This window comes from Bos javanicus, chromosome 7 (genome assembly GCF_032452875.1).
Source record: "Bos javanicus breed banteng chromosome 7, ARS-OSU_banteng_1.0, whole genome shotgun sequence".
Lineage (NCBI taxonomy): Eukaryota > Metazoa > Chordata > Mammalia > Artiodactyla > Bovidae > Bos > Bos javanicus.
Genome location: NC_083874.1, coordinates 40847391 through 40864707, shown reverse-complemented (window position 1 = coordinate 40864707; position 17317 = coordinate 40847391). Strand labels below are relative to the sequence as shown.

Here is a 17317-nt window from a genome sequence, read left to right as displayed (position 1 = left end):
TGTTGTTTTCCTCTATTTCTTTGCATTGATCACTGAAGAAGGCTTTCTTATCTCTTCTTGCTATTCTTTGGAACTCTGCATTCAGATGCCTATATCTTTCCTTTTCTCCTTTGCTTTTCACTTCTCTTCTTTTCACAGCTATTTGTAAGGCCTCCCTAGACAGCCATTTTGCTTTTTTGCATTTCTTTTCCGTGGGGATGGTCTTGATCCCTGTCCCCTGTACAATGTCACGAACCTCAGTCCATAGTTCATCAGGCACTCTATCAGATCTAGGCCCTTAAATCTATTTCTCACTTCCACTGTATAATCATAAGGGATTTGATTTAGGTCATACCTGAGTGGTCTAGTGGTTTTCCCTACTTTCTTCAATTTCAGTCTGAATTTGGCAATAAGGAGTTCATGATCTGAGCCACAGTCAGCTCCTGGTCTTTTTTTGCTGACTTTATAGAGTTTTTCCATCCTTGGCTGCAAAGAATATAATCAATCTGATTTCAGTGTTGACCATCTGGTGATGTCCATGTGTAGAGTCTTCTCTTGTGTTTTTGGAAGAGGGTGTTTGCTATGACCAGTGCATTTTCTTGGCAAAACTCTATTAGTCTTTTCCCTGCTTCACTCAGTATTCCAAGGCCAAATTTGCCTACTACTCCAGGTGTTTCTTGACTTCCTACTTTTGCATTCCAGTCCCCTATAATGAAAAGGACATCTTTTTTTGGGTGTTAGTTTTAAAAGGTCTTGTAGGTCTTCATAGAACCATTCAACTTCAGCTTCTTCAGCGTTACTTGTTGGGCCATAGACTTGGATTACTGTGATATTGAATGGTTTGTCTTGGAAATGAACAGAGATCATTCTGTCGTTTTTGAGATTGCATCCAAGTACTGCATTTTGGACTCTTTTGTTTACCATAATGGCTACTCCATTTCTTCTGAGGGATTCCTGCCTGCAGTAGTAGATATAATGGTCATCTGAGTTAAATTCACCCATTCCAGTCCATTGAGTTCACTCATTCCTAGAATGTTGACATTCTCTCCTGCCATCTCTTGTTTGACCACTTCCAATTTGTCTTGATTCATGGACCTGACATTCCAGGTTCCTATGCAATATTGCTCTTTACAGCATCAGACCTTGCTTCTGTCACCAGTCATGTCCACAGCTGAGTATTGTTTTTGCTTTGGCTCCATCCCTTTATTCTTTCTGGAGTTATTTCTCCACTGATCTCCAGTAGCATATTGGGCACCTACTGACTTGGGGAGTTTCTCTTTCAGTATCCTATCATTTTGCATTTTCATACTGTTCATGGGGTTCTCAAGGCAAGAATACTGAAGTGGTTTGCCATTCCCTTCTCCAGTGGACCACATTCTGTCAGATCTCTCCACCATGACCTGCCCGTCTTGGGTTGCCCCACAGGCATGGCTTAGTTTCATTGAGTTAGACAAGGCTGTGTTTCATTGATTTAGACAAGACAAGTTAGACAATGTTTGTGACACAAGGTTACCAAACATTAAAAAAACTGTCTATTTGTATGCCTTTTATATACATCACATACATAATTCAAACTATCTTTTAAAATGGAAAATCATACATTTTGTTCTCATGGTTTTGTTTATGCTTTCTGTGAATAATTTTATCTCCTCTCAAGGTTTCAAGTTTACCAAACTCTCCTATTTTAATCTTTGGAGTTCCAGACCGATGACCCAGTCTCTTTTACAATAGGAGATTTACTACATTTAAATGAACAGAGTGCATTTTGGCAGGCTGCCCTATTTTTCTTTATTTATCTTTGTTGCTAGTCTATTGCATATCCCATCATGACCCTAATTTGTTGATAGACATCTCTAATCATTTTCTTCTGGCTATATCTTAACTTAACTATATTCAACCAATGATCACTTTTTAATACAACTACTTCAAAATGTTTCTCTGAAACTGCCATATGACCCAGTAATCCCAATCAGTCAGTTCAGTAGCTCAGTAGTGTCTGACTCTTTGCGACCCCATGAATCGCAGCACACCAGGCCTCCCTGTCCATCACCAACTCCCAGAGTTCACCCAAACCCATGTCCATCGAGTCGGTGATGCCATCCAGCAATCTCATCCTCTGTTGTCCCCTTCTCCTCCTGCCCCCAAACCCTCCCAAAATCAGAGTCTTTTCCAATGAGTCAACTCTTCGCATGAGGGCATATACCCTGAGAAAACCACAATTGATAAAGTACCCAAATATTCACTACAGCACTATTTACAGTAGCTAGTACATGGAGGCAGCCTAGATATCCATCAGCAGATGAATGGATAAAGACATGGTGGTACATATACACAATGGAATATTACTCAGCCATAAAAATGAACACATTTGAGACAGTTCTAGTGAGGTGGGTGAACCTAGAGCCTATTACAAAGAGTTAAGTAAGTCAGAAAGAGGAAAACAAATATCTTGTATTAACTCATATATATATATATGGAATCTACAAAGATGGTGCTGATGAACCTGTATGCTAGGCAGTATTGGATACACAGGTACAGTGAACAGACTTGTAGACACAGTAGGGGAAGAAGAGGATGCAACAAATTGGGAGAGTAGCATTGAAATGTATACATTACCATATGTAAAATAACCAGTGAGAATTTTCTGTATGATTCAAATCTGGTGCTCTTTGACAATGTAGAGGGGTGGGATAGAGTGGAGGTTCAAGAGGAAGGGGACATATGTATACCTATGGCTGATTCATGTTGATGTATGGCAGTAACCAACAAAATATTGTAAAACAATTATTCTCCAATTGAAATAAATAAAGTATATAAAAATGTTTCTCAACTCTCATCTATTCTGTCCATTTTTAGTAAACAGTTTTCCTTTAAAGTCCTAATTATCTTGCAAAATTGTAATGGCTTATAATTTATCTTCAGACTTTATGTTGATCATAAAGTGTAGCTGCCATTTTGTTTTCTCTAATGGACATGAGTTGGAGAAACTTCTTAGATAAAAATGATTCTCTTGTGCCCTATTTGGGGGAGATGGTTCTACTTTCCTCCATATTTACTGGTAAACCCCATTAATAGGAGATTGATTGATGCAGGAATAGGGATTTCTAACCCAATGAGGGATCAGATTCATTGAGTCACTGGACCTCTGGAATGAATCCAGGCACAGGCATCCTAGCCATGAGTAACTACATTTGTCTCATACAGATAACATCTCCATAGCATCCTGGTTATGCTAACAATGCAAGTTTTCTTTTGACTATGAAGGGCACATTATTCAGACAATAATTTCTATTACTATTTAATTGATTAAAATAGTTGTACCATTATACATTGCTCTTATCTACAAATGCTGGGCTGGATGAAGCGCAAGCTGGAATCAAAATTGCTGGAAGAAATATCAATAACCTCAGAAATACGGATGACACCATCCTTATGGCAGAAAGCAAAGAAGAACTAAAGAGTCTCTTGATGAAAGTGAAAGAGGAGAGTGAAAAAGTTGGTTTAAACTTGGCTGAAACTCCAATACATTGGCCACCTGATGCGAAGAGCTGACTCATTGGAAAAGACCTTGATGCTGGGAAAGATTGAAGGCAGGAGAAGGGGACGACAGAGAAAGAGATGGTTGGATGGCATCACCAATTCAATGGACATGAGTTTGAGTAAACTCTGGGAGCTGGTGATGGACAGGGAGGTCTGGTGTGCTGCAGTCCATGGGGTCGCAAACATCTGAGCAACTGAACTAAACTGAACTGATCTACAATGAGAAACTTACCTAATATGTAAATCCTCTGCTTTCTATTACACACTCCAGGTGATATCAGAAAGTTATTCTCAGCATCTGGTTCTAACATTCTTTTCTGGACATGAGCAACTAAGTCCAAAATTACCTATGTGTCTCAAACAAATAACTATATTGTCTTTATCAAAAAATTCAGGACCTTTCAGAAATCACTCCTCACTATACACTTTGTCTATTCTTTTAATTTTCTTATCTATATCAAACAAGACTACACATCCCTTAAAATTTTAGACTAAATATTTCAGCACGTCTGGGTACTTTTCTTACAACCCCGCTCAAAGTTATTAACTAATCTCCTTTAGCTTCCAATGTTTTTAATATATCTGTACTATCAGAATTAACATGCTACCTTTTTAAAAACTACGTCTTTAATTTCTTCTTCCCACATCCATTACAGGATACTTCCTGGAATAAGAACTCTGATGTTAGTCATAGTCATATAATTATGATATGAGTAACTTCAATATTCATATCATATTGACATTTCTAAAAATATAATTTTTTCTTAACAAATTTCTTGAATGAAAAGTATTACTCATAGAATTAAATGAACTGTAGAATTAGGCAGAAGGACAAAGCTTTACTCACAATGGTAAATACATAGATCAAATTTGAAAATTAATTTATAGCATCACTAGTATAATTTTGACAGTAACATAAAAATGAGTCAATAAAAATTGCTTCAAATCATATATTTATGTAGCATAGATGCTGGGGTTGATACTTCCTTGTTTAATGGATTCATGAATCTTTGCAATATAATTAGCAATCAGAATATAAATGGAGCCTGTACAGTCACTGATCTTGCTTAAATCTTTAACTACTTCAAGCACTGCTACTGCAAATTCTTTTGCTCTCTCTAATTTTTCTTAACAATGGAGAAGAGTAATTGAATTTTAAAAGATATTTTAATAGCTAAATAATCAAAACCAATATACAATAAAGACAAAAGGTTTTATACAAAATAAACATATATCTAAAACTCTTATCTTCCCCTAAATAGAATATTTTGAATAAAATGTACAATATATATTTCAGAGCTTTATAATCATTACTAAGATAAGTATACACACACAAATACTCTTTTATGTTTCCAACAATCTCAAACTTCTATAAATCAATAATATTTATTTTCAAAAATCTGAGTTATAAAATTATGATATTGGTTTGTGGAATTAACCTAAAACATACATGCTTCATTCAGGAGGTACTTGGCTGTATTTTTCAGAGTTTAAAATATGATGTGTTCTTTCTGAATAAATGTGACATTTCTGCTGCAAATTTTGAGAACACTGTATCTAACTCTGAAGCAGGTTGTATCAATTGATAAAATTAATAATCCAAAGCATCATCAAGCCATGTAATAAACTAACAACTTAGTTAGATAAACTTTTTTGTCCAGGTAATGTTATTCAGCTTCTTTGTACAGTTTTATGTTATTTTTTATTCACAGTAAGCTCATATTTAAACCTGTGTACACAATTTAAGCATACCTTTATTTTCAAAACTTCCACACACCTGAGGGAAGAACAGATGCACAACAGTAGCTTGAACTTACTGAGGTCTTCCATTAGTAATACATATAATTGTAGTGTAGATAACTCTTTTGGAAATTATGTCCACTCAGTTTATTAAGATAGATATCTGTTGATATTTCACAAGTGTTTCATTTGGCCTAATGAGAAACTTTAAAAAAATAATATATTAAAACTATCACTTTTTTCATAACAGTTGAATTAAAGTCTATTTTCTCCTGTAGGAGCAAAAAGTTTCATAACACTTTTCATTGTCTACTTCCTATCTACAGAAAAGTGTATCTGCTTCTCAACAGTAGAAGTAGAAGTTAGAACAACTTGGCCAGGATAAAAATTTTAAAAGAATAAAAGAAAAATGAAAAACACTGGGTACTGGTACAGACTGGAGACATTAGGTATCTTTTATAAGGAAATTACAAAACCCAAATATATACAGTATAATATGAAAGGGACTAAGTAGAGACTACAAATACATTCATATTTCAGAGGAAAAATCCATAAAAATACACATTTCTAAACTGTTCAATTTTTTATTAATTTACATTTACTTTCCTGGAGTAACAGGCAAATCTGGCCTTGGAATACGGAACGAAGCAGGACAAAGACTAATAGAGTTTTGCCAAGAAAATGCACTGGTCATAGCAAACACCCTCTTCCAACAACACAAGAGAAGACTCCACACATGGACATCACCAGATGGTCAACACCGAAATCAGATTGATTATATTCTTTGCAGCCAAGGATGGAGAAGCTGTATACAGTCAACAAAAACAAGACCAGGAGCTGACTGTGGCTCAGATCATGAACTCCTTATTGTCAAATTCAGACTGAAATTGAAGAAAGTAGGGAAAACCACTAGACCATTCAGGTATGACATAAATAAAATCCCTTATGATTATACAGTGGAAGTGAGAAATAGATTTAAGGGACTAGATCTGATAGATAGAGTGTCTGATGAACTATGGACTGAGGTTTGTGACATTGTACAGGAGACAGGGATCAAAACCATCCCCATGGAAAAGAAAAGCTAAAAAGCAAAATGGCTGTCTGGGGAGGCCTTACAAATAGCTGTGAAAAGAAGAGAAGTGAAAAGCAAAGTAGAAAAGGAAAGGTATAGGTATCTGAATGCAGAGTTCCAAAGAATAGCAAGAAGAGATAAGAAAGCCTTCCTCAGCAATCAGTGCAAAGCAATAGAGGAAAACAACAGAATGGGAAAGACTAGAGATCTCTTCAAGAAAATTAGAGGTACCAAGGGAACATTTCATGCAAAGATGGGCTCGATAAAGGACAGAAATGGTATGGACCTAACAGAAGCAGAAGAAATCAAGAAGAGGTGGCAAGAATACACAGAACTGTACAAAAACTATCTTCACGACCCAGATAATCATGATGGTGTGATCACTGGCCTAGAGCCAGACTTCCTGGAATGTGAAGTCAGTGGGCCTTGGAAAGCATCACTACGAACAAAGCTAGTGGAGGTGATGGAATTCCAGTGGAGCTATTTCGAATCCTGAAAGATGATGCTGTGAAAGTGCTGCAGTCAATATGCCAGCAAATTTGGAAAACTCAGCAGTGTCCACGGGACTGGAAAAGGTCAGTTTTCATTCCAATCCCAATGAAAGGCAATGCCAAAGAATGCTCAAACGACCGCACAATTGCACTCATCTCACACACTAGTAAAGTAATGCTCAAAATTCTCCAAGCCAGGCTTCAGCAATATGTGAACCGTGAACTTCCTGATGTTCAAGCTGGTTTTAGAAAAGGCAGAGGAACCAGAGACCAAATTGCCAACATCTGCTGGATCATGGAAAAAGCAAGAGAGTTCCAGAAAAACATCTATTTCTGCTTTATTGACTATGCTAAAGCCTTAGACTGTGTGGATCACAATAAACTGTAGAAAAATCTGAAAGAGATGGGAATACCAGACCACCTGACCTGCCTCTTGAAAAACCTATATGCAGGTCAGGAAGCAACAGTTAGAACTGGACATGGAACAACAGACTGGTTCCAAATAGGAAAAGGAGTACGTCAAGGCTGTATATTGTCACCCTGCTTATTTAACTTATATGCAGAGTACATCATGAAAAATGCTGGGTTGAAAGAAGCACAAGCTGGAATCAAGATTGCCGGGAGAAATATCAATAACCTCAGATATGCATGTGACACCACCCTTATGGCAGAAAGTGAAGAGGAACTCAAAAGCCTCTTGATGAAAGTGAAAGTGGAGAGTGGAAAAAGTTGGCTTAAAACTGAACATTCAGAAAACGAAGATCATGGCATCCGGTCCCATCACTTAATTGGAAATAGATGGGGAAACAGTGGAAACAGTGTCAGACTTTATTTTTTGGGGCTCCAAAATCACTGCAGATGGTGACTGCAGCCATGAAATTAAAAGACGCTTACTCCTTGGAAGAAAAGTTATGACAAACCTAGATAGCATATTCAAAAGCAGAGACATTACTTTGCCAACAAAGGTCCATCTAGTCAAGGCTATGGTTTTTCCTATGGTCATGTATGGATGTGAGAGTTGGACTGTGAAGAGCCCCGAAGAATTGATGGTTTTGAACTGTGGTGTTGGAGAAGACTCTTGAGAGTCCCTTGGACTGCAAGGAGATCCAACCAGTCCATTGTGAAGGAGATCAGCCCTGGATTTTCTTTGGGAGGAATGATGCTAAAGCTGAAACTCCAGCACTTTGGCCACCTCATGCGAAGAGTTGACTCACTGGAAAAAACTCTGATGCTGGGAGGGATTGTGGGCAGGAGGAGAAGGGGACGACAGAGGATGAGATGGCTGGATGGCATCACTGACTCGATGGATACGAGTCTGAGTGAACTCCTGGAGTTGGTGATGGACAGGGAGGCCTGGCGTGCTGCGACTCATTGGGTCGCAAAGAGTCCGACACGACTGAGAGACTGAACTGAACTGAACTGACTGACTTTTCAGAAACATAGTCAATATTAAGTTTATTAAACAAGATCCGTCTTATAAGTACATTCTCTAAAGTTAGGTGATGCAATGTGTGTGTGTGCTTTTTAAGAAGAGAACTAGCATTTAATTTAGTTCCAGGCTATATTAAATTTAGAACCAGCTTTTAATTTAGTGTGAATCATCATCCTCTTGGTGATTCTTTTCTAATTCTTAAATATGAATTGAACTTTTCAAATATGTTGATAGTGTGGTAATTCCTTTATAGATATATGATTTCTGACAAACTTTATAGAACAAGTTGATAAAGTAAAATCATACCCTCTTGTGACCTAAGATGAAGAGAATGTGAAAATAGAAGTCATCCTATTTATTGTTTGAGATGATAGAACTGCCAGGAGAAATAAGTATTCTGAATTTATTTGAAAAGCTCTTGGGGAGAATTCCTGAAAGAAGGAGAGATTCCCCAGGGAAGTACTTTCATGTAGGGCTGTTAACATCAAGAATACCAGCTAGATCTTTGCTAACTAAATAAAACCAAAATAATTAGCTGAAGAAAACAAGTTTGACTAAACTTGGGGTAACTCTTTTATCACAGTAATATGACAGATAATTTTGTTGTTTAGTTTATTTATGGGATAGTTTTTCTATATTTCTATAAAGTTTGAAGCTATGAAAATAATTTTAACAACTGAACTTTTACTCATAATATTTTAATTAAAGGATTTATATAAACTCTTCTGATGAGAAAGTAATTAACTGTTCACCTTGCTAGAAAACAGAAATAAAAACCATTCTTACCATTATAAAGCTATCAAATTTAAACAGTTTGAAAATATACATATATCTGTTTTCAGTATTCAAGTTAAGGACATTAAGTTTGAGGCTGGCAAACATTTGCCCCTCTTTGGGTTTATAACAATTTGCTAAATAGAGAATTAGTTTCAGTTCAGTTCAGTCACTCAGTCACATCCAACTCTTTGCAACCCCATGGACTGCAGCACGACAGGCTTTCCTGTCCATCACAAACTCCTGGAGCTTACTCAAACTCACGTCAACCACATCGGTGATGCCATCCAACCATCTCATACTGTGTCATCCCCTTCTCCTCCTGCCTTCAATCTTTCCCAGCATCAGGGTCTTTTCAAATGAGTCAGTTATTCACATCAGGTGGTCAAAGTATTGGAGTTTCAGCTTAAGCATCAGTCCTTTCAATGAATATTCAGGGCTGATTTCATTTAGGATTGACTGCTTTGATCTCCTTGCAGTCCAAGGGACTCTCAAGAGTCTTCTCCAACACCACAGTTCAAAAGCATCAATTCTTTGGTGCTCAGCTTTCTTTATAGTCCAACTCTCACATCCATACATGACTACTGGAAAAATCATAGCATTGACTAGATGGACCTATGTTGGCAAAATAATGTCTCTGCTTTTTAATATGCTGCCATAGCTTTTCTTCCAAGGAGCAAACGTCTTTTAATTTCATGGCTGCAGTCACCATCTGCAGTGATTTTGGAGCCCCCCAAAATAGTCTGTCACTGTTTTCATTGTTTCCCCATCTATTTGCCATGAAGTGATGGGTTGTCATGATCTCAGTTTTTTGAATGCTGAGTTTTAAGCCAACTTTTTCACTCTCCTCTTTCACTTTCAAGAGGTTCTTTAGTTCTTTTTTGCTTTCTGCCATAAGGGTGGTGTCATCTGCATATCTGAGGTTACTGATGTTTCTCCTGGCAATCTTGACTCCAGCTTGTGATTCATCCAGCCCAGCGTTTCTCATGATGTATTCTGCATAGAAGTTAAATAAGCAGTGTGACAATATACAGCCTTGATGTACTCCTTTCCCAATTTGCAACCAGTCTGTTGTTCCATATCCAATTCCAACGGTTGCTTCTTGACCTGCATACAGATTTTGCAGGAGGCAGGTAATGTAGTCTGCAAGGAAATTCCCATCTTTTTAAGAATTTTCCAGTTTGTGTGATCCACATAGTCAAAGGCTTTGGCATAGTCAGTAAAGAAGTAGATGCTTTTCAGGAACTCTCTTGCTTTTTCGATGATCCAACAAATGTTGGCAATTTGACCTCTGGTTCCTCTGCCTTTTCCAAATCCAGCTTGAACATCAGGAAGTTCTCATTTCATGTACTGTTAAAGCCTGGCTTGGAGAATTTTGAGCGTTACTTTGCTAGCCTGTGAGATGAGTGCAGTTGTGCAGTAGTGTGAACTTTCTTTGGCACTGCCTTTCTTTGGAATTGGAATGAAAACTGACCTTTTCCAGTGGCCTGAGTGTAGCACATCCACAGCACCATCTTTTAGGGTCTGAAACAGCTCAACTGAAATTCCATCACCTCCACTAGCTTTGTTCATAATGATGCTTCCTAAGGCCCACTTGACTTTGCACTCCAGGATGTCTGGCTCTAGTTCAATGATCACACCATCATGATTATACACATTAGTACATGACATTTGTTTCACTTCTTCTTAACCAATCCAGTTTCCTCCTTTTATTTTTTTCTCTAATCACCATAGCTAGGGCTTCCAAAAGTATGTTGAATAATAGAATGGGTGTGATCATAGAGGAAATGCTTTCAGTTTTTTATCATTGAGAATAATGCTTGCTGTGAGTTTATCATGTATGGCCTTCATTATGTTGAGGTAGGGTTTTCTATGTCCATTTTTTGGAGAGTTCTTTTCATAAATTATTGCTGAATTTTGTCAAAATGTTTTTATGCATCTATTGAGATTACCACATGATTTTTATCTTTCAATTTGTTAATATGGTCTATTGCATTCATTGATCTGCATATATTGAAGAATCCTTCAGCCCTGGGGTAAAGCCAACTTGATCATGGTGTTTAATCTTTTTAATGTGCTGCTGAATTCTGTTTGCTAAAATTTTGCTGAGGTTTTTGCATCTATATTCATCAGTGATGTTGGCCTACATTTTTCTTTTTTTTGTGATGTCTTTATCTTGTTTAGGTGTAGGGGTGGTGTTGGCCTCATAGAATAAGTTTGGAAGTGTTTCTTTGCAAATTTTTTGGAATAATTTCAGGATAGGCATTCCCTCTTCTCTAAATGTTTGATAGAAGTCACCTGTGAAGCCATCTGGCCCTGGGCTTTTGTATTTTGGGAGATTTTTTTTTCACAGCTTCAATTCCAGGGCTTGTGATTGGCTTGTTCATAATTTCTCCTGGTTCAGTCTTGGAAGATTGAACTGTTCATGTCTTCCAGGTTGTCTATTTTATTGCCATATAGTTGCTCATAATCATCTCTATGATTCTTTGTATTTCTTTCTTGTCTGTTGTAACCTCTCCTTTTTCATTTCTAATTTTGTTACTTTGAATCTTTTCCCTTTTTTCTTGATGAGTCTGGTTAATGGTTTGTCAATATTGTTTATCTTCTCAAAGAATCAACTTTTAGTTTTATTTATCTTTATTATTGTTTCCTTCCTTTATTTTACTTTTTTTCCTGCTCTGATCTTTGTAATTTCTTTCTTGCTACTAACTTTAAGATTTTAATTCTTTAAAAAGTAACTATAACATAAGAAAATGACTATATATGTTCTTACTACATTACGATTTTAATACATCAAGTTACAGCTAGGTATGTCACTAAGATAGGAAACTTGATTTGGATAAAGCAACGTAACAAAGTTGGACTGCAAGAGGATCCAACCAGTCCATCCTAAAGGAGATCAGTCTTGGGTGTTCATTGGAGGGACTAATGTTGAAGCTGAAACTCCAATACTTGGTCACCCGATGCAAACAGTTGACTCATTTGGAAAGACCTTGATGCTGGGAAAGATTGAGGGCAGGAGGAGAAGGGGAAGACAGAGGATGAGATGGTTGGATGGCATCACTGACTCGATGGACATGAGTTTGAGTGGACTCTGGGAGTTGGTGATGGACAGGGAGGCCTGGCATGCTGAGGTTCATGGGGTTGCAAAAAGTCAGACATGACTTGAGCGACTGAACTGAATTGACATAACAAAGCTGAAATGTGAATCATAAGCTGATTTCATTACTTTGGAATACGACAGTAATACTGATATTGCCTTAATTAATTTATGTGCATGTGTGCTCAGCTGCTATCATGTCTGACTCTTTGCGACCCCATGGACTGTATCCTGCCAGGCTCCTCTGTCCATGGGATTATCCAGGCAAGAATACTGGAGTGGCTTGCCATTTCCTTCTCCAGGGGATCTTTTCAACCCAGGAATCGAACCCACATCTCCTGCAAGTCTTCTTCATTACAGAATGATTCTTTACCACTTAGCCACTGAGGGTTTCCCTTAAATAAGAGGGGATGTATTTTTTGTTTCTCACTGGTTTTGTGGCTGGATATTCATGGTGACTTTAGAAAAAAGACTTGGGAAAGGCTTGGGCACTCTTAATTTGCATCATACAAAGTTCTTTATTCCAAATCCCCTTCCACATGACAACTAGCTTCTTTTAAGTTTTATTGAAGTATAATTGACAAAAGTTTTATACATATTGTATTTAACATGTGCAATTTAATAACTTGACATACATATACATTGTAGAATGTAGTATGTTCTTAACCATTTTCTGCATCCAATAATATAATTTTCTCATCCAATAAGTAATTGCTGCATTAATTGGTTGGTTTTTGAAGATATAAACAGCAAAACATTTTTATAATAAAAACCTAGTAAAATATGATGGAGAAGGCAATGGCAACCCACTCCAGTACTCTTGCCTGGGAAATCCCATGGACCGAGCAGCCTGGTAGGCTGCAGTCCATGGGGTCGCTAAGAGTCGGACACGACTGGGCGACTTCACTTTCACTTTTCACTTTCATGCATTGGAGGAGGAAATGGCAACCCACATCGGTGTTCTTGCCTGGAGAATCCCAAGGACAGATGAATCTGGTGGGCTGCCATCTATGGGGTCGCACAGAGTCGGACACCACTGAAGCGACTTAGCAGCAGCAGCAGCAGTAAAATATGACATGTCATCCTTTTGAGTTTGAATGGACTGCTAATATTATGAGAAACATATGTTGAATTCATTAAGAATTTTTTTTATTTTTGTAATGTTCTTATAAGTTATTATTATTTTAATGTGGATTAAATCAGTTGGAAGGGGTTCCTCTTCTTCTATTTTATGAAAATATCATTTGAAAGACTATTTCTTCCTATATACCTGTAATTTATTTATAAAGACATGAGAATATCAATTTTTCTTTGAGATTTTAAAATATATGAAACAAACTAATTTTGTTTGTTTATATTTGAGTTGCTCACATAATCATTGACTGTAAGAAACCAGCAAATGCTCTGTTTTCATTATTTAAAGTTGCTTTGTAGTAGATGGTTGAAATATAGCCTTATCCTCTTTTGCCTTATCCTCTTTAGAGATGAGGATACATTTTATTTTCTCCTTTTGTGTTAAAGTGATAAATTACTTCCCTTATTAATAAACATCAAACATTAAACCAAATTATATTTATTCTATTTAGCCATCTAGATTTTCTGTATGCTTTTCTACATGCTTCAATTTTTAACTTTATAAATTTTTATTATAATACTTGCCTCCATATTAATGAGCACTATTATCCTTTAACATCCTCTTCTTGAAGTATCCCTATTTGATTTAGATTACAAGTGTACACTGGGCTTCCTAGGTGGCTCAGATGGTAAAGAATCTATCTGCAATGCAGAAGACCTGGATTCAATCCCTGGGTGTGGAAGATCCCCTGGAGAAGGGAATGGTTACCTACTCCAGTAATCTTGCCTGGAGAATTACATGGATAGAAGAGTCTGTTTAGCTAGAGCCCATTTGGTCACAAAGAGTAGGACATGACAGAGTGACTAACACTTTCACTTTTCACAAGTGTATACTAGCTAATATAATGAGATAAAAACATTTGCCCTTTGATTTTCTCTGAAAAATTAGATCTAAAATGATAATCATTATTTCTTTGGATGATTGGAAGAATACAAATGAGAAATGGGTGGTTCATTCCCTGGAAATTTCTAAATCTTTTCAACACATATCATAGTTGTAGACTGAGAAGGCAATGGCAACCCACTCTAGTACCCTTGCCTGGAAAATCCCATAGATGGAGGAGCCTGGTTGGCTGCAGTCCATGGGGTAGCTAAGAGTCGGACACGACTGAGCGACTTCCCTTTAACTTTTCAGTTTCATGCATTGGAGAAGGAAATGACAACCCACTCCAGTGTTCTGGCCTGGAAAATCCCAGGGACGGAGGAGCCTGGTGGGCTGCTGTCTATGGGGTCGAACAGAGTCGGACATACTGAAGAGACTTAGCAGCAGCAGCAGCAGCATAGTTGTAGAAAATAGATGAAACCACTGAAGAACTACAATACTTCATTTTACATAAGCTATGTGCAAACGTGCTAAGTCTCATCATTCATGTCTGACTCTTTGCAACCTTATGGACTGTAGCCTGCCAGACTCCTCTGTCCCTGGGATTTTCCAGGCAAGACTACTGGCATGGATTGCCATGCCCTTCTCCAGAGGATCTTCCCAACCCAAGGATCAAACCCATGTCTCCTGTGTCTCCTGAATTGCAGGTGGATTCTTTACACTGAACCACCAGAGAAGTCCCTTATACAAGCTAACTTTCACTCAAATACCAGTATTTCTTGCCTGAAAGCTGTTAATGGCCTCTTGTACCCATCTGTGTAGCAGAATAATGGCACCAAAGATCTAATATATTCTGTACTCAGTTCTTCATCAGTGACTGACAGAAACTGGCATATTACTTTGTCCCACTGATGAGATAGCCCTATTATCTAGTGGCTGTAAGAGTTCTCTTTGAATTCAGCTCCATTTTTCTCAAAATAAAATTTTGAAATTAGATTACTTACCAGCAAGATGACAAGACATCAGCAAGGTAGAGTGGTTGCAACCACTGATATTCTGAAGTGTGAACATTTCTAATAATTTCAGTACAGTGAATTGGTACAGGATGGAGGTAGAATGAGATAGGCTTTTAATACTCCTTTAGCATTTGAGATATTTTAGATAATGATATTTTTTAATATTCAAAAATTTATTGAAAAATGTTATGTACCAGGTACTATGCTAGGTGCTGAGGAACAACAGTGCATTTTGAGTTATTGTTTTAATATAAATGAAAATATTGTTATCAATCATTATTTTTACTAAAAGAGGGACAGTCAAGATTTTCAAGTCAGAGAAATGGAGGGTAGAAAATTAATATCTAGGAATTAGGAAAATTGATTATAAAGAAGCTGACACTGACAAATAAATACAGATCGTTATAACTCTTTATATCTGGGTTTTTTAAATAACAGACTAAAGACATGTTTGGATCATTTACAGAGTATTCAATGGTCAAAAACTGAGGCTGTATATGAGAAGAGTATCTTTATGATTTGTGCATTTAAACCACCTTCTATGCCAATAGAATACTTTCAAAATTACTTGGTTTTGGCCCCCATATCTGTGCCATGCCTCAAGCACCATTGTGGGAGGTTTTTCTGCATAAGTGGAGAAGACAGTTATTGCAAATAGGAGAAGCACAACATATTTTAAGCATGTCTGAAGATGAAGAAAAAGTGAAATTATGCCTTCCTGAACCAGCTATCCAGAAATTTACTAAAATGGCAATCCCAACAGACCTGGAGATGTTACGAAAGTGCCAGATAAATATTGAGAAATATTAGAGGTGCTGAACATGGGACCAGTACATGAAGAGCATGTCAATGCAGGACGTACAGTTCAGCAACTCTGCTGCAATATTGGAGGAATGGAGAAGCTTTGTTTTAAAGTCCAAAAGGGTGACCTAAGACTTCTAAAGAGAATGATAGATTCTGTTGAAAACGCGTCAGCTGCAACAGCAGGATTTTTCCAACTCCATCTAGCATCTGTAGAAGAACTTAAGAAACAATTTAATGATGAAGAAACTTTATTACAGCCTTCTTTAGATCCATGACTGACAACATTTCATACTACTGAAGATGAAGCTGATCCTCAGAGTATGACTCAGATGTATGCGTTGCCTGAAACGCCTCAAGATTAAAATACTGCAGAATCATGGGAGACCTTAGAAGCGGACTTAAATGAACTTAACCAACTGGTCCCACTGATTTCTCTCTCCTAGTGAATTTTCAGCAGGAGAAGATTGACAGCACTGAAGACCATGTCAACAGTGCTGCTGTGAATATTGAAGAGGGAACCAAAACATGGGGGAAGGCTGAAAAATACAAGCTGACAGCCCTACCTGTGGCAGGCGCACTCAGAGGAGGAGTGGTGAAGGGTCAGATTGGCCTCCTTGATGCTTCAAAGCGTCAGAAATTGCAGCTGCACTTGGTGGTGGGGTGTTGCGCTTCACAGGTGGAAAAGTGATACAAAAAAAAAAAAAAACAGAAAATGATTGGGAAGCTCACTTCCAGCTGTCCAGCTCTCCCCAGCCCAACTGACAAAAAAATGCAGTTAAAAACCAAACTTTACTAATTATTGACACAAGCACGTCTATCCTAATGAGGACCTTTGCTGCTGTTGGACACTCAGTTGGCTTTCAGAATATGATTATATCGAAACAGTGGCTACAGATACTCAAGTGGGATTGAACTGTGATAAGGGGATATATTTTGTTGTTTGCTGGATATTAATGGAGTTGTGAGAGACTTAGGAGCTTGGCCTGAGGTTGACAGTATTTGTCAGGTAAGTTTAAAGGCTGGCAGGGAGCAGAATTTTTACCTGGAAATGTGAAAACTAAACCCATAACTTTAATAAGGACTTGTGATGTGTGGACATGTTGGGTTATGGAAGGGTAGTTTTTGGAACAGTTTCTTCCATGACCCTGACTTGGAGACTCCGAGATTAAGCATATTATAAATATGTTTCTTTTTCTCCTAAATGTAGATTATTTAGGCATTTTAGCAGAGAAAAGAATGGAAGTTTAAGAGCTTTTCATATCAAATAGGGAAAACAGGATCTAGCAAGGAGCATGAGTGAACTGCATAATGGAATCCATTTGGTGAGCCCTATTGCATTTTTGCCTAACAATATTATATGGTAAAGCAAATAAATAGTGTAAGAAAATGGAAAAAAAATTACTTGTTTCTTA

General features: G+C 37.4%; 1 pseudogene; it reads left to right on the top strand.

The window, feature by feature from the left end:
* The first annotated feature begins 15782 nt into the window (after positions 1-15782).
* Positions 15783-16701, top strand: LOC133252108 (syntaxin-17-like; annotated as a pseudogene).
* Positions 16702-17317: the final 616 nt, after the last annotated feature.